This window comes from Schistocerca nitens, chromosome 5, assembly GCF_023898315.1.
Source record: "Schistocerca nitens isolate TAMUIC-IGC-003100 chromosome 5, iqSchNite1.1, whole genome shotgun sequence".
In the NCBI taxonomy this organism is placed as follows: Eukaryota; Metazoa; Arthropoda; class Insecta; order Orthoptera; family Acrididae; genus Schistocerca; species Schistocerca nitens.
Genome location: NC_064618.1, coordinates 564,896,558 through 564,921,568, shown reverse-complemented (window position 1 = coordinate 564,921,568; position 25,011 = coordinate 564,896,558).

The window sequence follows — 25,011 nt, the reverse complement described above, 5'->3', positions numbered from 1 at the left end:
ATACTGTCATCATCGGAGGAGACTTTAATAATCCAACAATAAACTGAGAAATCTACAGTTTTGTAATTGATAGAGGAAACAAGACGTCTTGTGAAACATTAATACAAGCATTCTCTGAAAACGACCTACAACAGATTACTCGGAAGTACACTCATGATGGAAATATACTGATCTAACAACAAGACATGGATCTGATGCCTTTGAGGATGTCCGCATTGAAATTAGGATCAGTGACTATGAGGTAGCTATAGCAACAATGATTACAAAAGTATAAAGGGCTGCTAAAGAAAGTAAAATAATTTACATGTCCAACAAACTAGATAAAGAGGCAGTAGTGTCACATCTCAATAATAACCGAAACCTTTGACTCTGGAGAGGGGCATGTGTAAGTGGTTCAGGTTCAGAAGGATAGTTGCACATGATGGATATATACCTAGAAGAACACTTTAGGGTGGGAAGCACCCTTCATAGTGCAATATCACTATAAATAAATTTATTAAGAAGCAGAGTAGTGCATAACAGCTGCAAAACAAAGTTTTAAAATGTTCCTTTACAAATCAAAATCTACGGCTATGGCCTCAACTTACTTCTAGCACCGTGGAAAACAAGGGTAGCAGAAGCGATCACAAAACTACTGTCCAGTATCCTTGACATCGCATTCCACAGTAAAAACAGCCTTGGTTGCAAAATTATTTAACATCAGCCGGCCGCGGTGGTCTAGCGGTTCTAGGCGCTCAGTCAGAAACCGCGCGACTGCTACGGTCGCAGGTTCGAATCCTGCCTCGGGCATGGATGTGTGTGATGTCCTTAGGTTAGTTAGGTTTAAGTAGTTCTAAGTTCTAGGGGACTTATGACCACAGATGTTGAGTCCCATAGTGCCCAGAGCCATTTGAACCATTTAACATCAATGACGCGTTTCAACCTTAATCCGATGATGCCCCAAATGGATGAAATGCCTCATTGATATTAAATAATTTCGCAACCAAGACTGTTTTTATTCTGGAATAATTCGAAATATTCGAAAGTGGTTGCTGTAGCACTCTGCCACAATGAAATGGAATACTTTTTGCCCTTGACATACATTTGTTGTAAAATAAGAGGTCAAACAGAATGAGGTATCTCGAACAGAATAACCCTCACGCCAACCAGCACAGATAACGTGAAACCCAATTTGCACTTTTTCCACGTCTAGTCCTGAAAGCCATGTTTAATTCATGGCAGTCAAGTAGAATCAATATTTATTTCCCGAAATCATTTGATCAACTACCTCACTACGCCTGTAATCGAAAGTACTCTCGGTTGAGCTATCAAGCGAAATTTGGAATTGGACTGAAGATTTTTTGATAGGTAGCACACAGCATGTGATCTTGGATGGAGAGTCAACGACAGATAGAGGAGTAACTTCGGTGTGCTCCAGGGAAGTGTGTTGGGAAACTGTTGTTCATGTTTTATAAATGACCTTGCAGTCATTATTAATAGTAACCTCTGAGTTTTCGCAGATGATGCAGGTGCCTGTAATAAAGTACTGTTTGGAAAAAGCTGCACAGACGTTCAGTAGGATCTCGAAAAGATTTCACAGTGGTGCAAAGATTCGTAACGTGCTTTAAATGTTCAGAAATGTAAAATTATGCACTTCATAAAATGAAAAAAAGCGCAGTACCCTGTGAGTACAACACTAAGGAGTCACAACGGGAATCGTTAAAGTCGTATAAATACCTACGTGTAACACTTTTTAGGAATATGAAATGGAACTGTTACATAGGCTCCGTCGTAGTTAAAGCATCTAGACGTCGGTTCATTGGTAGGGCACTAGGGAAGTGGAATCAGTCTACAAAGGAAGTTGCCAATTAAACACTCGTTCGGCCCACATAGAATGCTGCTCAACTTTGTGGGACCAGTTCAATGTATTTCGTAAGCTTAGACTAAGCACGGCGCGCAAAGAAGCGTTTAAGCAATAATTTCTCCTGCGGGAAGAGGCCGTAACAACTGGTGCATACTCTCTGTTATGCACTTCACAATGGTTTGCAAACTATGGATGTAGATGTAGATACAGACCTCCACTTTTCAATGCACTGAAAGTATTCAACGGTAAATGATGTTAAGAAGATAATGTCATTCAAACGTAAAGCTTAAGAGTCTGATGACACATACCTCACACCGAACCTTTACACTCGCTGAAGCAACGAGAGCTCTTTGTCGTCTCCTGCATCACTATAGCTACCACATTCCAGGTAGTCATATAATATCAGAACACATTTCAATTGTTAAACGGCTTATTTACACCTCCATGAAGTCGATATAAGTTACATCGTTATGACTTCCATGCTACAGTCATAATAACAACGATTAGTGCAAGTGACATCTTTAATTACTAATGTACATTAATGGCAATTAAAATTGCTACACCAAGAAAAAATGCAGATGATAAACGGGTATTCATTGGACAAATATATTATACTAGAACTGACATGTGATTACATTTTCACGCAATTTGGATGCATAGATTCTGAGAAATTAGTACCCAGAACAACCACCTCTGGCCGTAATAACGGCCTTGATACTCCTGAGCGTTGAGTCAAACAGAGCTTGGATGGCGTGTACAGGTACAGCTGCCCATGCAGCTTCAGCACGATATCACAGCTCATCAAGAGTAGTGACGCGTATTGTGACGAGCCAGTTGCTCGGCCACCATTGGCCAGACGTTTTCAATTGGTGAGACGTCTGGAGAATGTGCTGGCCAGGGCATCAGTCGAACATTTTCTGTATCCAGAAAGGCCTGTATAGGACCTGCAACATGCGGTCGTGCGTTATCCTGCTCAAATGTAGGGTTTCGCAGGGCACGAGGCATCACAACAACGCTTCACCAGGCAACGCCGGTCAACTGCCGTTTGTGTATGAGAAATCGTATGTCAGCACGTTGTAGGTGTCGCCACCGGCGCCAACTTTGTGTGAATGCTCTGAAAAGCTAATCATTTGCATATCAGAGCATCTTCTTCCTGACTGTTAAATTTCGCGTCTGTAGCGCTTCATCTTCGTGGTGTAGCAATTTTGATGGCCAGTAGTGTAGCTGAAAATCTTGACTATGAGCAAAGCAACAGAACAAGCTTATACAGAAAGAGAGACGTAAGAAAGTTATAAACGTAGGATCCGCTGGTGAAGCTAGTCCTCTCTAAAGATTTGACCGAGCATTCTGCGGATGTGAAACGTGATTAATCGTAAAAGAAGACGAAAATAAATGTTTTTAACTGTAATGTCACACGAAATGGCTAGGACACAAACTGAAGAGGTATCAGTAGGAGGAGAAGCGAGATTTATGAAACACTCTCTCCACACACACACACACACACACACACACACTCACACACACACAGGACAGATTTGCCGACATTTTCTTGGCATTCGCGAGTCTCTGATCATGTTACGAGGGAAAACAGGAAGTAAGAGTAGGTTTCAAGATTTCGTCAACAATGACGGGACGGAGCCAAAATTCGGATACTACCTAGAACTGGGAGCGATATCTCTTGTGTCGACTGCAAAGGAACCATCCCTGAATTCGCTTTAGTCTAGTCATGGAAAGCACAGGAATCCTAGATCTGGATGAACAGAATGGAATTTGAAGCCCAATTTTAGTTACATTTTGGGATAATCCAGTGTCACTTGCTCTTCAGTACTGTGACTGACAAGCTTATACTCAATCTAAAGCTCTTCTTGAAATAGATTCTCTAACTCACATCGATACATTCCTGTAGTTCCAATGCAATGCGCTACTGATGATTGACATCTCCAGTCATATGAGTAAGGCAAACAAATTCAGTTATAATTAATGATAAGTAAATCGAACAGAAGACGTCATGCGAAATCTGTTGAATAGGTGATAATCTGTCTCCTTTTGTCGCCTAAGGTAGCAAACACTTACGAGCTATTAGCGCGAATGTATCATACCTGTCTGTACCTTCACCTATATATCACAGTGTGTTCATAACTCTAGCGGCAGATTCTGGTCCTTTTGTCACATTCATAAACGAATGGAGGGAGGGATGGGAGTAATTTTTCTGTCCTTTTCGTTTGCCTCCAGAACCTTAAGTATATTTGCGACAAGTTAGTGTAATAGTATTCGGATTAAAATTTTTGCATCAGATTATTCGGATTAAAATTCTCTTTTGCAGTAATGGTTGAGTAGCTGTTTCGCGCAGTAAATTTCCTCATGCAGTTTCTCTTCATAGTAGAGCATACCGTACTGGACAAAAGTGGCAGTTAATATCAGAGGACGCCAGTAACCACCTCTTCTTCATAAACATCACTAATTTAGTCTATTTTTTATTATTTTGTCATTATTGAAATCCCACAAGCTGGAACATAGGGCGTTCATTTTGTTTTCGTGCTACAACGCGACGCAGTAATCTCCAGATAATCTCACAATGCTCAACAGTCGCAAACCACAGTAAAGGAGATTTATCATTACGCGGTTCTTAATTTTAGGAGGCGTGGAAAGAAGAATATCTACGTTTGTGAGCATATTCTAGTTCCATGGGCAATAATTGTAGAGGGAAACAAAGGATCGAAGACAGTAAACTGTTTCAATTGGATATAGGTTGTAGTAGTTTTGCAGATACGAAAGTACTATTACAAAATAATATAGCGTGGAGAGCTGCATCACAACAGCCTTCAGATTCAAGACTACAACAGCAACAGATATACAACTCGAAGCAGTAGGCTAACATTTATATTACATTCGGAAACTTTGGTTATACTCCATGATTTTCCTCTCTGACATTCATTTCATTAATAAAACTAAAGAAGCTAGTACCTGTAACCGCATTGCAAGTCTGTTATATAATACATTTTATAATACTTTCTCTGATACAGTGCGATCAGCTGTCAAAATAAAAGTATCGGGCGAGGTAACAGATTACATTAAACTGATGGTACAGCCAAACATTCTACATTCTGGACGCAGTTATTTACACAGAGTAGATCTGTTTCGATTATTGAGCGCAGCCGCCACCTAGTGCCACAAGGAGCTACTCTGTGGTTACGAGTCGTGTTTTCTTTGGCGAGCAATAACAGGATGGCACCTACCACCTACTCACACCACAACCAAACTCTAAATCATACTGCCTTCAATCGTTTGACGTAACTGCTATTCATGTATCCCACTCCGGCAGACGGTGAACGCCCAGCCTGAGCGGCGATAATGATTTTAATCTCTACAGCTGAAACTAACGGTTTCCGCTGTCGCGGTCTGAAATGCGGACCTGGAATTTGCAAGATAATTGCTTATCGATTTACGGCCGCTCGTGGGAAGATTACAAACAGACTTCTCCCCAGGGTCCTGTGTAACCATCTGAATAGACGATGAATTCTTAATCAAAGATTTCCAGTTGTTAAGGCAAATAACTCATCTCCGAAGAACGACGAAAAATAAAACAAAATTTGCGTGAGAGACGATCATTTTCGGCCGCAATGAAGGCTACCTTATTTTTCCTTGATTCATTTTCAGTGTTAGCACGAGAGGGAGTTTGAACTCGGTCAGTGGAAGTCACGTGCAACTTAAGAGGAAATGCAGTCGATCCCAAGTTTTTGGGACGGTTTCACTTCAACGAGTAAATCAAAACTGGAAACCCTGAAGAAGTTTAGTTTCCAAGATGTAGTATCTAAAACTGAAGCTTTTTCTGATTTAGAATTTAGAAGCTCTTCGGCAGTATTAGTCGCATGTTTATTAGCCAAAAATGATATTTAACTATCTTCCCCTCCCCCTCCCCCCTTTGTCAAATACGAGGAGAGCTAAAGCATATATCATTTGACAAACGAAATCGCACTAGATCAAAGCCCCTGTACTCTGAAGATGGCAAGAAGGCACATAGAAGTACATATCAGCCAAGGTGCATGAGCTACATTTATTCAAACCACTGGCGTTTCTACGAATCTGAATTATTCATTTCACCCAATAATGGTCGACGTGATTTCAGTCATTTTTTTAACGGTGCCTGAAGTATAATCCCATTGTAAGTTTCAGCAATACTATCAATCTTCTGAATGACCCTAGTGGAATATTACTTAGGAAAGGTACCAATTTCGTTACACTGTGTAATTAAATCTTTGAAATCTGGTGTTCCATCCCCGTGATACGTGGTTTTTGGAATATGCTGTAGTCATCTGTGTAAATTTCGTTTCCATCTATCGAAGCCACACTCACAGTTTACATACACAGGGTGGTCCTCGGGAAACAATACATTTTTATTTGGCTGCTACGTGGTTCGGCGTAAATTTGCACTGATATAAGTAACACATAACTTTTCTACACACATTGCATGACTGAAAAGTCAAACACAATTATATTTCTGAAATGTACATCACACAACTGGCTTCCATTATTGGCATTGCATGTCTGAGGACGTTCGTGGAAGCCCTTTATTACATTCTCAGACATTTGCTGCGAAATTGTCTCTTTCTCTTCCCAGATTGCGGATCCAACTCATCAGTAAGTGAAGTCACCGTGAAAAATTTTAATTCTTCAGATGATACCACAGAAAAAAAATCGGAGGCTGGCAGATCAGGTCCTTGGTGTCCGAGTAATATCGAAAGCCTTTTTTGTTATTTTGTGTGTGGTGTGCAGGTTTGCAGGAGAGCTTCTGTAAAGTTTGGAAGGTGGGAGACGAGATACTGTCAGAAGTAAAGCTGTGAGGACGGGGTGTGAGTCGTTCTTGGGTAGCTCAGATGGTAGAGCACTTTCTCGCGAAAGGCAAAGGTCCCTAGTTCGAGTCTCGGTCCGGCACACAGTTTTAATCTTCCAGGAAGTTGCGTCTTGTCACTTTACCCACAGGTGGTAACTGCTAAACCACTTTCAATTTATAAGTATGAAACTTTACACAGATATGACAAAAGTCATGGTACACCTTCTAATATCGTGACGGACTTCCTTTTTCCCGGCGTAGCTCAGCAACTCGACGTTACATGGGCTCATCGAGTCGTTGGAAGTCCTCTGCAGAAATTCTGCCTCTAAAGCAGTCCATAATTAAGAAAGTATTGCCGGTACAGGATTTTGTGCACGAACAGCCCTCTGTATTATGTCACATCAGCCGTCTGCAGCCGTGGTCTATGGAAAGCGGCTTTGATTATCAAAGAAACAGTCTTCGTCGCATTGGCGGCCGAAGACTGCCGAAACAAGAAGTTAGCCTCATTCTGTAAACGGGCTTGTCAAAGAGGGTGAAGGAGCGGACAGAGTTTCAGAGCACTTAAGAAATTTCGCTCGTACTGTTCAATCTGTACACTGAAGAAGAGATGATGGAAACAAAACGAAGGTTCAGGAGTGGAATAAAATTCAAGCTGAAAGAATATCAATGATACGATTCGCTGATAAGATTGCTATCTTGAGTGAAAGTGAAGAAGAATTAGATGATATCCTGAATGGAATGAACAGTCTAATGAATACAGAATATGGACTGAGTATAAATCGAAGAAATACAAAAGTAATGAGAAGTAGAGGAAATGAGAACAGCGACAAAACTTTTAACATCAGGATTGATCGTCACGAAGTAGATGAAGTTAACGAATTCTACTACGTAGGCAGCAAAGTAACCAATGACGAACGAAGCAAGCAAGGGGACATCAAAAGCTGATTAGCAATGGCTAAAAGTGCATTCCTGGCCAAGAGAAGTCTATTAGTATCAAGTTTAGGTCTTAATTTGAGGGAGAAATTTCCAAGAATGTACGTTTGGAGTACAGCATTGTATGGTAGCGAAACATGGGCTGTGGGAAAACCTGAACAGAAAAGAAACGAAGCATTTGACATGTGGCACTACAAAAGAATGTTGAAAATTAGGTTGACTGATAAGGTACGGAATGAGGAGGTTCTGCACAGAATCAGAGAGGGAAGGAATATGTGTGAAACACTGACAAGGAGAGGGGACAGGATGTAAGGTCATCTGTTAAGCCGGCCGATGTGGCAGAGCGGTTCTAGGAGCTTCAGTCCGCAGGTTCGAATCCTGCCTCAGGCATGGATGTGTGTGATGTCCTTAGGTTAGTTAGGTTTAAGTTGTTCTAAGTCTAGGGGACTGATGACCTCAGATGTTAAGTCCCACAGTGCTTAGAGCCATTTGAACCATTTTTCGTCTGTTAAGATATCAGAGGAAGACTTCCATGACGCAGGAGGGAGCTGTAGAGGGCAAAAACTGCAGAGGAAGACTGAAATTGGAATACATCTAGCAAATAATCGAGGACATACACCATGTGAACAAAAGTATCCGTACACCTGGCTGAAAGTGACTTAGAAGTTCGTGGTGCCCTCCATCGGCAATGCTGGAATTTCATTTGGTGTTGGCCTAGATTACAGCTTACACTCTCGCAGGCAAACGTTCAATCACGTGCTGAAAGGTTTCTTAACGAATGGCAGCCAATTCTTCACGGTGTGCTGCTCTGAGGAGAGATATCGATGTCGGTTGGTGAGGTCTGGCACGAAGTCGGCTTTCCAAAATATATCAAAGGTGTTCTGTAGGATTCAGGTCGGGACTCTGTGCAGGCCAGCCCATTACAGGGATGTTATTGTCGTGTAACCACTCCATCACAGTCCATGCATTATGAATAGGTGCTCGATCGTGTTGAGATATGCAGTCGCCATCCCCGAATTGCTCTTCAACAGTGGAAAGCAAGAAGGTGCTTAAAACATCAATGTAGGCCTGTGCTGTGATAGTGCCTCGGAAAAGAACAAGAGTGCAAGCCCCCTCCATATAAAACACGACCACACAATAACACCACCACCTCCGAATTTTACTGTTGGCTCTACACACGCTGGCGGATAACGTTCACCGGGCATTTGAAATACCCACACCCTGCCATGGGATCGCCACATTGTGTACCGTGACTTTTCACTTCATACAACATTTTTGCACTGTTCAATCGTCCAATGTTTACGCTCCTTACACCAAGCGAAGCGTCGTTTCGCATTTACTGGCGTGATCTGTGGCTTATGAGCAGTCACTCGACCATGAAATCAAAGTTTTCTCACCTCCCACCTAAGTGTCATAGTGCTTGCAGTGGATGCTGATGCAGTTTGGAATTTCTGTGTGATGACCTGGATTGACGTCTGCCTATTACACATTACAAACCTCTTCAACAGCCGGCGATCTCTGTCAGTCAACAGACGAGGTCGGCCTGTACGCTTTTGTGCTGTACGTGTCCCTTCACGTTTCCACTTCACTATCTCATCGGAAACTGTGGACCTAGGGATGTTTAGGAGTGTATAAGCCATTTTCTTAATGTGAAATGATACTGTTCTTTATTGTGTGTGTATCCCTGTTACACATTTTGATACAGTTACCCTTTGGTCGTTGTTAGTTAAGAGGGTGTCTGATTGCCACTGTGGTTAACGTTATTTGTTTTTATTTGAATAAATGTATAAATGTGATCAAACGACAAATGACATTACTATTCTGGGTTGCCCTCTCACGCTTCCTTATCCTTTCATCCTGTGCAAAAGGTTTATCAGTAATAAATGATGAGATAGATATTGCTAATCTGCACAGCACACTCATGATAAGTCTGCTGTGAGAGCTACGCGAAAGACGTAAGTACCGGCAGTGAGATTCGATCTAGAAATCTCGTGTGTCCGAAACTGAGTGCTTCCTACCTCGGCTGTGATCTCCTTGAGTAATAGTAACCATACAAAGTATACAAGCAGGCCTAAAATTTTCTGACTCGATTTTCTCGAAAACAGATAAGAGTTGAGTCTTCATGTTTGCTCATGTTGAAATTCAAGTCCTGCAGTGCACACCTTGTCAATATAAATGAAATTGGCGAGGGTAAGTTCATACGGTCCCTTATTAGGTACATCCTTTAACACCAAATATTTGGTATAAAGTAATCAGAAGTTTGAAACTGTTTTATATTTGGGATTTCGATTCTTTACACAATCGGAGGTTCACTATTGGCACAGAAATAATCTTGGTAACAGATGAACCCCCCCGCCGCCCCGTTCTGTAGAGTAGCTTGTTGCGTATACAGGTAGATACACATGTAGGAGGTCTTCGTATTTTGTTGGAACGTGCCGAAATGCGTACTGCGTAGGCAGAAGTGGCCATTGACTGAATAACGCAACAAAAAAGATGAAGGTTTAACATGCTGTCGATGAGGAGGTACAAACTCAGCTTTGTGCCCTTTCCAAAGGAACCGTCTCGGTATTTACTTCAAGCCAAGAGCATGGAAAACCTAAATCGTACTGCAAACACTGAAGCACGGCATGAATCTACCAACAATAAATGCTGTTGTTATGGGGTGATATTTGGTGCACTGACGACTTGTATCCGGCAAAGGCAAGCCTCTTTAATAATGCAGTGGAAACGATCGGAACGCGTCCTTCATGAATGAAGTATTATACTGGTGTCCAGTGATCAATGGAAGTTTCCGACCCATTTAATATGACTTCACGCTATCTTCCAACACTGTCCCATCTTTTTTCGAATACAGCCGGTCGATACTGCAGCTGGAGTCCATTGTAGCGGAAAACGTTTGCTACTGTGCCTGTTGTTCGTTACGAGACTGCATCGAGCAGTAGCGGTACTCCGCCACATGGTCGACTGAGGTTGACACGGTGTTCTAGGAGATTTATGGTATCTTTGCACTATTATGGTTGTAGATCTTTGGAGTGGAATTCCTATTGTCTAATTAGTCAAGATCAATATCTGAAAGCAATTTTGAACATCGCAACGTAACGATGAGATGTTACTGACACTGGCCAATAAAATTTTATTGCTTAGTCACAGATATGCCTACGAAAAGTTCCTACGTAAGTCGCTTTTAGAACTAACACATGATTTTTTTAAAGGCTTCTGTCTATCGAAGAGCCGATGCATTCTTCCTTTGCTCCTTATGTGCTGCCATTCCTTTTACCTCTGTATATCTGAGAGTCCCCACTGTCTCGATGATAAACAGGTTGGCAAAGTGAAATGTTACCTGACAAAAATTCACGCACCTCAAGACAGGCGGTCCAACAACGGAAACTGCCTCAGGCGAGGATGATGTAAGTTGGGTAGCCTATCTTAAGGTGCGTGAAATATTGTCCGGTCACGTTTTATTTTGCCCATCCTTACTTAAGATTTTCTAACCTGTGTTCATATCAGCATCCGGCCCCTGACATCGTAACTCATGCGACAGAGGGTGCATAGTAATAAATTTTTTTTTAATACGTAAAGACGAAGATAGAGGGTTGAACGTAACGTCCTTCTCCTGACCCTCCTTTCACTGTATACATCCGAATTTTATTCAAGTTATCATTTTGCGAGATGAAAGAATTAATACCTTTCTGACTAACATGGATGTACAGAAACTTGGAACTTACCAAGTAAGATTCTAGGCGATGCACAAAGCCAGTCTTTAAACAGTTGTTGAGCATATCTGTGATGCTGTCGTGCCGATTAAATGAGCTCGCGAAGAAGAGTGTAGCTCTCTGCTTTGAACATTTTCTCTCTGTTCTGTTAATCTATCTTGTTCCTAGAGCGGCATACAACACTCAAGATTTATTGGAGCGTGTCTGTATTACAACGCATTTTCAGGCACATTTCTTCACACAAACTGTTGTTTTTCATCTTTTATCTGTCAACTGCACCACACATTTTGTAGACGTTATATATTAACTGTCTTTCTATGGTCTTTATCCGTACTATTCTCAGGATTTAGAACATCTTAAGAGTTTCATCTCAGATTTCAGAAGATTTCTGTAAGCCTTCCTGCGATTATTACTAGAACTGCTTAACTGCTACCTATCGTTTTGCTAAAGACAACCAATTTTTATTCCACAACTTCTATATTTTCACAACTTGAACGTGAGTTGCCTAACGTTTATTACACTTATCAGGTAGTATCACAATTGGCAGTGTGATAACAAATCTCGTCGATTTTCCTGTCCCAGATTTTGGGCATCATATCAACTGTCTAGTAATTATATTTTATTTATTTATTTATTTATTTATTTATTGTTCCGTGGTACCACATTAAGGAGAAGTCTCCATGGTCATGGAACGAGTCAATACATGAAATTATAACACGATTGTAGAAACAGATAAAATGAAATATAAGAAACATATTCAGGTGACACGTCGTTAGTTTAAATAAAGAAAATCAAGAATGTAACACTAGAATTTGCTTACATACATACATTGGCATAAAAGGGGGTATTTTAAAACAAAATCCCAACCAATTTGAAGTTATTTGTTGCACGATCGAGGTATAGCTATTACACCAGACCTATTACGGGTACAATACAAGTTTATTATGACGCATTTGAAACATCATTACCATGAAACCACTCATCTAATAAACAAAGCCAGAGTGACTATGAAAAGATTTTTTATTTAATACCAATGACGTAACTCTCGAGGACCGACATACTTCATCTTCAAGATGTATAGAATATTTCAAAAACCCGACTACAGAATTTTTTACTCCGTCATGGGCAGCGGTAAGTGTTTCTTCACGTCGTGGCAACGAATCAAACACGACTTCTTCTCATTGTGCGTGCCAGTGTCTGTGATCATGCCTCCATTGTAGCATGATGTGTCGACTGTTAGAAGAGAGCTTCCACAAAGACGTATTTGCAAACAATGCTCTTCACAGCCGCCGTCGAATCATGAAGCGAACAAAGCTCTGCCCCTGGCGCTGTTCCAGAGTGGCGATAAACTCTCAAAAAACTGCACGGCTCGGATGAGATGCTTGTTTTCTCGTGGCGCCCTCATATTTCTCGTGCACGTGAGGGGTTTTTGGCTCTACTAGGTGCCCAAACCGGAATGCATCCGCTGGCATTCACTCGTGGATGGATTTCATTCTACGAAATTTTTCCTCACAAGTTGATTACGGACTCTTTACAAAAATTCGGTCAATTTCACCAAAGATGAGTGGCAGGACTGCTCTTTTTCTCAGTTATGCAGCAAGTTTCCCAATTCCTTTTAGAGGCTTCTAAGAGTTCTAGAGAGAGTGTGGTAGATAAAGTTTTGATAAGGCATCCAAATTGGGAAACGTACCGTCTCGGTGTAAAATACGTTTGAAAATCGGACCACTTTCAAATTTCCCACTTCACGGTTCGCACACGGTGGAGACAATCATGTGCTCTGCCGGAGTGCATGGCAATGTTTCGAATACTCGATGTCGGGTCCTCCTCTATGCGATGAAGGACGTCCGCATCTTCAAAGTCGAAAGATCGACGTGTCCGTCGAGCACTACAGTTCAAATGGTTCAAATGGCTCTGAGCACTATGCGACTTAACTTCTGAGGTCATCAGTCGCCTAGAACTTAGAAATAATTAAACCTAACCAACCTAAGGACATCACACACATCCATGCCCGAGGCAGGATTCGAACCTGCGACCGTAGCGGACGCTCGGTTCCAGACTGCAGCGCCTAGAACCGCACGGCCACTCTGGCCGGCAGCACCACAGTCAACCCTCCTAGTTGCGAACGTATCAGTATCTCGCAGCAGTTGTCGTAGATGGACGTAAATGGCATTTGGTGTCATAATTACAACAGGAACAGACGACAGCGCCCTTTCCTCAATTTGTGGGCGTACTGTGAAGCGGGAGCCTGTAATCGTAGCTGTCAACACCCTGTATCAAGGAAATGACAATTTGCGAAGCACTCTCATTTTTCTTTAAGGGCGCGGTTCAGTACAGGAAATTATCCTCCTTGAATTGACTGCAATGGTGTTCACAAAGTCTTAAACAACATTTCCGCATTGCGAAACGATGTAAATTTCTTATAGATGAAGCAGAACTACGAATTTTGGTTAGTAGGAGAGGTGTGAGAATATGTATTGTAGCAGCAAAACATAGCACTAAATGAATTGTATCCATTGTGGATGCTGTCGAACTCCGTGACTGTTCCTTTATAGGCTGTAGAAAAATATCCGCTACCAGTCACAATAAAAGGTTATTTATTTGTCACACGACCAGTTTCGGGCTTGTGCCCATCCTCAGATTTTTATACATTCATGTACATGTTTATACTGTTGGAGATCAATAAAAATGAAGCACCATTATTACAGTACGCTGTGGTGACAGTTTTGCCACTTAGTTACACACTTATTGTCATTTTCACGTCCATATTTCAGTTTTACCAAGTATAGCTTCATATTTCACTAGTATGACGTGCACTCGTGATATACACTATGTTTTAAAACACAGTGTTTGTGGACCGCAAATTAAATCTACTTCTAGAATGAGATTTTCACTCTGCAGCGGAGTGTGCGCTGATATGAAACTTCCTGGCAGATTAAAACTGTGTGCCCGACCGAGACTCGAACTCGAGACCTTTGCCTTTCGCGGGCAAGTGCTCTACCAACTGAGCTACCGAAGCACGACTCACGGCGGGCAATCACAGCTTTACTTCTGCCAGTACCTCGTCTCCTACCTTCCAAACTTTACAGAAGCTCTCCTGCGAATCTTGCAGAACTAGCACTCCTGAAAGAAAGGATATTGCGGAGACATGGCTTAGCCACTGCCTGGGGGATGTTTCCAGAATGAGATTTTCACTCTGCAGCGGAGTGTGCGCTGATATGAAACTTCCTGGTAGATAAACACTGTGTGCCCGACCGAGACTTCGGTAGCTCAGTTGGTAGAGCACTTGCCCGCGAAAGGCAAAGGTCCCGAGTTCGAGTCTCGGTCGGGCACACAGTTTTAATCTGCCAGGAAGTTTCATATCAGCGCACACTCCGCTGCAGAGTGAAAATCTCATTCTGGAAACATCCCCCAGGCTGTGGCTAAGCCATGTCTACGCAATATCCTTTCTTTCAGGAGTGCTAGTTCTGCAAGGTTCGCAGGAGAGCTTCTGTAAAGATTGGAAGGTAGGAGACGAGGTACTGGCAGAAATAAAGCTGTGAGTGCCCGCCGTGAGTCGTGCTTCGGTAGCTCAGTTGGTAGAGCACTTGCCCGCGAAAGGCAAAGGTCCCGAGTTCGAGTCTCGGTCGGGCACACAGTTTTAATCTGCCAGGAAGTTTCAAATCTACTTCTCTTTTTTATCAAAAATAATTTAAAAAATTAAGCAGTTGCAGCAAGAATTATTAAATGCCATACGGCTTTGCTCGTTAACAAACAATTACAGGTCAAGAAATTCAGTTGAGCATAGAACTACATTTAGCTTCTGCACAAACGACTTAAGGCTCGATGATAAATACCTTTCAAGTAATTAAATTTTACATACAAATTTCATTAAGGGACAAGGTGCTTGGCCCCTAAAGACCAGATTACGGCAACAGGCAACGCTGCCCAGTCTTACGTGAACAAAACTTCAGAGTCAACGGCCGGTGGCCACGCAAACAGGTTTTACAATGGGCGAAGGTTTTTAGGATTCACACGAAATACGGTTAAGAATACAAGCTTCCCATTAGTAATTGTTTTAAAAGATTTTAAATGGCCTATCAAAAACACCAGGCATAAGGCATAATGTTCGTGAGACCTTCACCACAAACTGTCTAGAATATACAGGTTACCGAAAATGGTGTTGCTTAGATTTACTTAAGCAGGGTTTAGAATGAATCAGTCAGCTGTAATAAATCGTAAGGGAAACAACATAAAGGCCCTCTGGACGGTATCACACACAACTGAAATTTAAAATAAGGCAAACACTTCATCTCAGGGTGTTAGAGGCAAGCAAGCAACTCCAGTAGCCTATCAGATATAATGAAAAAGCTAGCTAAGCCCGAATGGCAGAAACGGCAAATAGACAGATCACAATATAATTGAATCGTCAATTGTTGAAACCAAATAATTTATTTTTACACTATTCAGGAGAAACAAAAAACTGAATACTGCCATATGTATTGTTGTTACATTACTGGAATTTTTCAGAACCGAAAGTAACTTCATTCTGCTCTTATTGAGAGATAAATAATTACCTTAGATTACACCATTTCGATATTTAACGATTCCAAAGTGTTTTGGTTTATTTGTTTTCAACAATTTACAAACATATTTCCTGCTTTTTTAGGATTTAGTTGTATGAACACTTCATAATACATTATCATGGTTCCATGTATTCAAAATGGTGTAAATGCGGATATGAGTTTTTATTTTTCTCTTATATTGTCCAAAGTAGCGATCACACGGGAGGAATGAATGTCCTCTCTCTGGAAATTTGTGTGTTATGCTGTTGAGTATTCCTGCTTGAACAATGTCCATACACATTCGTACAAAGGTGTGATTTTTGTTCTGGCCGTCACAGCCATCAGAAAATAAAAGATCAGTCACATTTTTATTGAGATCGTTTTTTATGTAATCAGAAACGAAAGATGCTACTTCGTTTGCACCTTTCTTTGCTAAGCCTTTATGGTACAAGTACACAGTGAAGTGTTCAGCTTTCAAATCATGTAAGCTGAAGCAGTACATCCACAGTTGGCATACACATATCTGTTGGGTCGGGATATGTGAAAGCGGCAAGTTTTACATGTAATCAAAAACTATGGATACCACAGTATCAGTAGGTTGGGCTCTTCTCTTGGCATCCCGAAGTGAGTTGTAAAATTTAGAACTACGACACTTATGAACATCTTATTCCGCTCTGGCGACAACCTTGTCTCTTTTATTAAGGTTTGGCTTTTCAGTTTGAGTTCGAGCTATTCACATTTACAACAGAAATCCACTTGGGGTCTGCCCGATAATAATTACGATAAACATAATATTTTACTTTACAATCTGCATATTTGTCATTGCACATACTGTGCATTATCCGCAAAGTTAGTTCAGAGTTTAAATATGTTACTTCTTTTTGTGAATAATGTAAGGTTTTTGTGGGGACAGACTTTATATGGTCATGAATGAGTGCAGGGGTATTGTCTGGTATCTTCTTGGTATTCAGATTTTTCCCGCGTTTATCAAAAGGTGTGATTCCCTTAAGTAGTACTTTACAGATTCGAAACACGCGCGAATTTGTCACTCTACGTATATTCAGGAAAGAATTCTTGCAAACCAGATTTCTTTCACTTCCAAGCATTATATAGTAAAGAATCGTTGCATCCCTACAGCTTTCACAACATTCTGGATGAGATTGTCGAGAACGCCCCTGCTTTACTTCCTTTGCTTCAATAAGGCACTGCAGTTTTAGGTTATGGTCGTCTTTGGTAGGAAGATCAAGAAATGTTGCCAAAATGTTATTACATTGAATTACGTCAATGGAGTCATAACATTTCATTCTGCAGCTGAAAGGAAATTAATAATATAAAATTGTGCATTGCTGGTAATATTGATATTATTTACATCTATACAGTTTCTTGCGGTTGTTCCAAGGAAGATTGACATTTACCTGCAAGGTTCTCTAACTGCTTTCCGTGGAACACAATCTCCTCTGTAATTTCGATGAGGCAGTCCTTTGGTGCGAGCTGTCTTTACCTTATTTCTATCATAATCTGCACTACTACTCTTCCTTTTTGGAGCGATAGTAATAAACGAACTGCCGATCGAACATTAACAGCGACTGTTAGTGTCACAACAAAGGAACTGGATAATTCTATCAACAATGTGTTAACATTGGAGGAAAGCAGATTCCACGCGGGAACGAGCAGCATCAATTGAAACAAAATAAGTCAGTGACTTATTTGGTTTCAGCAACAACAGCGTGAAGTGCACCACCTTTTCTGATATTTGTTTCATTTCAACACCAAACGGTAGGCGCTACAGTCGGGAACCGCGCGACCGCTTCGGTCGCAGGTTCGAATACTGCCTCGGGCATGGATGTGGGTGATGTCCTTAGGTTAGTTAGGTTTAAGTAGTTCTAAGTCTAGGGGACTGATGACCCCAGATGTTAAGTCCCATAGTGCTAGAGCCATTTGAACCATTAAGCGTAGTAAGTAGGAACCAAAATCCAAATTAAAATCCATGTTCGCCATAAATCGCGACCATGTGTCTGCAACATCGCCTAAACACAGCAAAAGTCACGTAGTGACTGAAGGAGTGTCGGGGAGATATTTCAGGATCGCTAGCCGCAAGTTAACTGGAATGACAAGCACCCATTTCTGCACCATTAGATGATAGTTACTCTTGTGCAACATTCCTCTTATTAATTGGAATCTTCCTTTGGTCTGTTCGTCATCCTGCAAGGTTTCTGTGGTTTTCGTCAATGCTGGATCTTCTCTCTCATTCAATGCAGCGATGAGTGAATTTTCATCCACGCTGCTGTGTTACGCCAAGATATTTCTAGAAGACAATCAGCGCCCTTGTGTTCGCTTTCGCTTTTGTATACCGGCGCATTACCGATTTCCTGCATCTGTACACGTTTGTCCCGCCTCCTCCCCTCTCCCCTACCCCAGATGACCACGACCAATCACAATTCTGTACGTCACTAGAGAGGAAGCAGATTTCTATCACGGCAGACAACGATTTCCTGACGAAGCAGGTGGTGCTAATCTTCGAAAGCTCGAATTTTCGATTTGAAGTGGTCAGAACGCCGAGAAGATTTTATACAATTGTCTGCACTATTTCAATCAACACTTTCTGCTTTCATGCTAAATATTTTGGAATCCGTGCTGCCAACCAGCCGAAAACGCTGGCCACAGAATGTCCTTCGCGATGCGTGCAGGTACCCGAGCAACACATCCTTTTCCACAGAAAGGCTGCTCGTCCCAAACGGTAGACTCCCAACAGTTACTTTACATATGGTTACAGTAGGCATTTCCAGAGGCTGCGGAACACCAGAAGCCCATTACCATAGGAGACTCCTGCAGCAAGCGAATCGTGATGAACGCAGAGAGGTTTCAGGCCGATATCCTCCACGTAATCCCATAAAACGGTTGCGGGCTCCAGTCACGTCGCCGTGCTTGCGACGGCGAGTGAAACCCGATGTGCGTCTCGGTCCCCTTCATTCGATTTCTGGTGCCAGTCCGGCCACCGGCGCTGCGTCCGTATCGGTGCGTGCGTCGTCGGTGGCGGCGGCTGGGGGTGGGGTGGGGGATGCTGCGGCGAACACGGCATGTCCATCGGCGATTCGAGCGCAACTCAGTGTTCTCCGCTGCTAAGCCGCTCGCTCGGAACAGTTTCGAAATAGGCTTGGTACTTTTCCGTTGCCGCCAACCGGCGTAATTTGTCTCGACATGGCTTTGCTGTGAACGTTCTGCTGCTGTGGCAGAGGTAGTCGTAAAATTGTAATTATTATTTCGAAAAAATAAAGTTACCAAACTATATTTAGTTCATTTGCAAGTACATATCTAGAGTCCTGGTACACACGGAAATTCCCGCGCCACAGTACCATAGCATGCCGCAATAGGAGCAAATAGAAAATTGCTCGGGGCATTCACAAAGTGGAGAATTGGGTAGCATTCGTTTTCTGCATTTGAAGGAGAACATCACAGCATCGATCCATGCTGAGTTCGTGTAAGTGTACAGGAGCAGTGTACCATTACATGAAACAGTGAGTATGTAGCACAGAGGTTTCTAGTGTCGTCAAATATGCCTGAACATAGTGGCAGACCCTCTCTCTCTCTCTCTCTCTGCAGAAGCGGAAATCACAAGAGAAGGTTCCGGTGTTGTAAGACTCGCTTATCGTGGGAAATGTAGTGCCACAGTCTGAACATAAAAAGGGCCGCTGCCCAGGGATTTCGTGACTGCTCGCTCCCGTTCAAAAAGCACACTGAACAGGACCAGAAGTGGAAATGTAGCAGATGCGACAGACCAATCTACATCACTTACTTGGCCACCTAATGATCATGGATTTAGCCACCTAATAGTCATGGACTAAGGAACAACGCACGCAGTGGAAACGTTTGGATTCACTACTGTTGAAGAAGATGAAGATCCAATCATAGACAGGATAGGCGATGCTATTTTGTTGGGACTGGCATGGTGTTGTCCTAACAGTTTATGCTCCTGTTCAGTGTGCTTTTTGAACGGGAGTGAGCAGTCACGAAATCCCTGGGCAGCGGCCCTTTTTATGTTCAGACTGTGGCACTACATTTCCCACGATAAGCGAGTCTTACAACACCGGAACCTTCTCTTGTGATTTCCGCTTCAGGCATATTTGACGACACTAGAAACCTCTGTGCTACATACTCACCAAATTGTCCTGACGAGATTACAGGAGACTCCCGAGATGAAGCATCACAGGAAGCTCTTTTAAGGAAGTGTTTCTGCTCCGTGACAATGAACCAGCTCACTCTGTATAGCATTCAGTGTAGCAGTGCTTCCGTTGGATTTCAAATTTTGCCTCACCCGTTCTCCTGACATGGCACCTAGTGAGTCTTTCCCCTTCTGTTAGACAAAGAAAACAAATGCATGGTAGGCACTTCCTAAACGACGGTTAAGTGATTTTGGAGGTGGAGCATTTCCTGATCAGACATCTCTGATCAAGATCTCCGCCAAGTTCTGTCGTTTGGATGATTGTGTCATGTGGAAAGGGAAATATCCAGAGCCAGCCAAAGAAATCACCAAGTTTCATCGCAATAGCCTGGCCTTGTGATTTCAGCTGTGCTTAGAAAGACAGTCTACATCGTATAAATCACATTTGGTAGAGACTGGTATCAGTCAAATGGCGGATCATCTTCAGACAACACTCCCAAGTTGATGTGCTAAGAAGGACCCACAGAACAGGAATTACAGAAGTCTCCAGATGCTGTCAATTGCTCAAGCAGTTCCTGCTCCATGGATCTGTATCGAAACATCAACTTTGGAGTATGGTCTGAAGATGGTCCACCTGAGCGGTGGCATGCCACTCTCTCATCATAGCAACGCTGTCAGTCAGGTTAATATTCATATTTTAGGTCTTGATCTCGGTGTTCTGCAGTACTACATTTGGTATATATGGTTTATGACCTTTTACATGAGAAAATTTTGGCAGAATTTTCATGTATCTGCATGTGTATCTTGTAGAGAACTCGTACCTGAGGGGCTATAGTGGAGGCAATGGAGAACAGGGGGAGAAGTAGATGGCAGGCCATAAAGGCTGAGCCCAGCGACCTGGCTGTGTGAGTGATTCTGGGAAGCAATGTTCTGCGGATTGTACCTGCAAAGGGACTTCGAACCGTGGCACTCCCCTCTTTCCATTTAGGATCAGAGCAGGAGGGCGCTGGTTCGCTAAACATTTTACCTGGGCCAAACGACAGTCCGTCATGATGGTAAGACACGAGGAAAGTGCGTGGGGAAAGCCGTTTAAGAATGCTGTAATCTGAGCTTTTGTGCAAAATCTGGGAAGCTCATAAAACTAGTTAGAGGTTGGGATGATAAGGACAGAGTCGCTGGTACGTGTGTTCAGTGCAGGCAAGACTGTAACTCCCGAAATGCCAGGAAGTCGGCAGGTTTCTTTAATAAGCGGCAAAACATATGTTTCACAGGCAAGCCTGTCTGTGATACTTAACAGCCGTCTTTCAGAAATTGGAAATGTTTGGCCCAGAAAGATTGGATCTCCATAAATGAGGGTCTATCGTCCCGTCCAGGTAGACGTTTTCGCCGAAACATGGCCATGCTTACCATAAGAACAATGCCTCCCTAGTCTAAAATCTTCTTTTTTCAGGCAGGAGAGATTTTTAGTCGCTGATTGGCTCCTCTCAGGATATGCAAAGCAGAGGCTGGATCCCTCAGCGTACAAACCTCAGTGCTGTTTGTGGATTGGCTACCAGGCCAACACAATGGTCAAGAGGGCAGATTGAATGAGCAGAGGATAGTTCGATTGGTTTGTACAATGTGGAGGCGATTTCGTTTTTGCTAATTTGGCTCCTATACCGTGGTTTGGTGGAAAGTGACTGTGATTCTTTGCCTTTTTCGTCTTATGGTCCTCCCCTGGTGGAGAACTTCAGGTCTTTCCTCAGTGGGTGAAACTTGTGGTCTACAACTTATGGTGACCTAAGAGCCAGTGGCAGTTTTCAACATTACCAATTGTGGAACTGCATATCATCTCGTACATATCCTATGTCCAGAGGATGAACTTATTTGACCTGATACAGCCGTCTGATGTTTGACAATGCCAGTATGCACTTTTGTGCCTGCGAGTCAAATTGGTTTGGCCAGACCAGCGAACAGGTGCACCTCAAACTTAAGTCTGCTGGGATTTCAGGCTCTGATAGGGAAGTTTCACGCCTTCTAATAATCAGAACATAAGTCCAATTTTTCGTAGATGCATCAGAACATAAGAGCTGCCGCAGTGTGTGGCTCCTCACCAGAGAGTGCCGGATTCTGCTGCCGCCTAAATGAAGTATTGCTGCACTGACGTAGGGTTGCTAAATGATATTCACAGCTCCCTGTTCCATGGTGAACCATAGTTTGTGGTTTACTTGGTTGTAGTTGACTCTATTTGAATAGAACTGGGCCTCACAGTGCATTCATGTAAGCAAAGTGCTTTGCCCATATAGCACCATCGCTTCATTATTTGTGTGTATCTTTTTTTTTAAAAAGATATCTGAGCTCGATGGATAAGAACTTTCTGGGCCAAACACTTGCACTGTTCTCATCCATACTCCCTCAACGATTCACCGTTTCTATTTTTTTTTTATGGTAATACACGGGTACACGAGCAATTCAAGGTTCAGTCGTATTAAATTAATTAATTTGGTTATTAATTTGAGTTCTGAAACGCATCAAAAGTGCTATGAGTAAATTCATTAATTTCATATATAAAAATTAAAGGTGTAGCTCACGATTTGAAGGTTATTGAGAAGATAATACTTTCCTTTATGTAAAGATGATAACATTTCACATCACTCGGACATATATTTATGATTAAAACAAGCGATGCCTTGCAACTTTGAACTGAAACCAGTGACCATTCAATCTAGACTCTTTTTCTGAGAACAACTGTGAATTGGCCTTAGAAAACTCTTTTCCCAAACGTTTCCGAAAATATGCTTACGGCTTCAATCATACAAAGACTTTCTGAGGGGCACTAAAGCGCCGCTGTGTGATGAAGAATTTACGGTAGGCTGTTCCAAATATGCACCATGAGGCTCAGGCACTTGGGAGCACCCTTTACTCTCTCTAGAGCAGCCACTGGTAGTATATGTTACCTGCCACGTAGCCATGTCGCATGCTCTGTGCACGTGCATGAACCGACTGACCACTCCTGACCATGGGCTCAAGTCAACCGTTGTAGGATGACATAAGGTTCTCTCGGCTGCCTGCCTGCCCAAGAGTGATTTGTTTATCCACCCCTTCCCACCGCTACCTGGGAGCGAGCACTCGAGCCGGAATAAACCAAAATTTTTGAGTCAAATTATACGGGCAATAGGAGATGCCATATCAAGCTAGACATTTCGAGGTTAGGTGCCAGTTGTGAAAATTAATAAAGTTAAAAAAGACGCACAACGGAGGAGTTATACAAGTTGGTCACAAATTGATATTCATACAGGTATCGAAATAATGTAAATTATAAACTTTGGCGACCAAAGAATGAACGCGTGCAATTGCAGCGCAATTTCCCCACACACCTAGCAAGGATAGTACGAGACATGTCGATGCCATAGTGTAAAGTCTTTTCGGATTACATTCAGTGTGTAGTTGTTGTTGTGGTCCTCAGTCCTGAGACTGGTTTGATGCAGCTCTCCATGCTACTCTATCCTGTGCAAGCTTCTTCATCTCCCAGTACCTACTGCAACCTACATCCTTCTGAATCTGCTTAGTGTATTGATCTCTTGGTCTCCATCTACGATTTTTACCCTCCACACTGCCCTCCAATGCTAAATTTGTGATCCCTTGATGCCTCAAAACATGTCCTACCAACCGATCCCTTCTTCTAGTCAAGTTGTGCCACAAACTTCTCTTCTCCCCAATCCTATTCAATACCTCCTCATTAGTTACGTGATCTACCCAACTTATCTTCAGCATTCTTCTGTAGCACCACATTTCGAAAGCTTCTATTCTCTTCTTGTCCAAACTGGTTATCGTCCATGTTTCACTTCCATACATGGCTACACTCCATACAAATACTTTCAGAAACGACTTCCTGACACTTAAATCTATACTAGATGTTAACAAATTGCTCTTCTTCAGAAACGATTTCCTTGCCATTGCCAGTCTACATTTTATATCCTCTCTACTTCGACCATCATCAGTTATTTTACTCCCTAAATAGCAAAACTCCTTTACTACTTTAAGTGACTCATTTCCTAATCTAATCCCCTCAGCATCACCCGATTTAATTTGACTACATTCCATTATCCTCGTTTTGCTTTTGTTGATGTTCATCTTATATCCTCCTTTCAAGCCACTGTCCATTCCGTTCAACTGCTCTTCCAAGTGCTTTGCTGTCTCTGACAGAATTACAATGTCATCGGCGAAACTCAAAGTTATTACTTCTTCTCCATGAATTTTAATACCTACTCAGAATTTTTCTTTTGTTTCCTTTACTGCTTGCTCAATATACAGATTGAATAACATCGGGGAGAGGCTACATCCCTGTCTCACTCCTTTCCCAACCACTGCTTCCCTTTCATGCCCCTCGACTCTTGTAACTGCCATCTGGTTTCTGTACAAATTGTAAATAGCCTTTCGCTCCTTGTATTTTACCCCTGCCACCTTCAGAATTTGAAAGAGAGTATTCCAGTTAACGTTGTCAAAAGCTTTCTCTAAGTCTACAAATGCTAGAAACGTAGGTTTGCCTTTTCTTAATCTTTCTTCTAAGATAAGTCGTAAGGTTAGTATTGCCTCACGTGTTCCAACATTTCTACGGAATCCAAACTGCTCTTCCCCGAGGTCCGCTTCTACCAGTTTTTCCATTCGTCTGTAAAGAATTCGCGTTAGTATTTTGCAGCTGTGACTTATTAAACTGATAGTTCGGTAATTTTCACATCTGTCAACACCTGCTTTCTTTGGGATTGGAATTATTATATTCTTCTTGAAGTCTGTGGGTATTTCGCCTGTCTCATACATCTTGCTCACCAGATGGTAGAGTTTTGTCATGACTGGCTCTCCCAAGGCCATCAGTAGTTCTAATGGAATGTTGTCTACTCCCGGGGCCTTGTTTCGACTCAGGTCTTTCAGTGCTCTGTCAAACTCTTCACGCAGTATCATATCTCCCATTTCATCTTCATCTACATCCTCTTCCATTTCCATAATATTGTCCT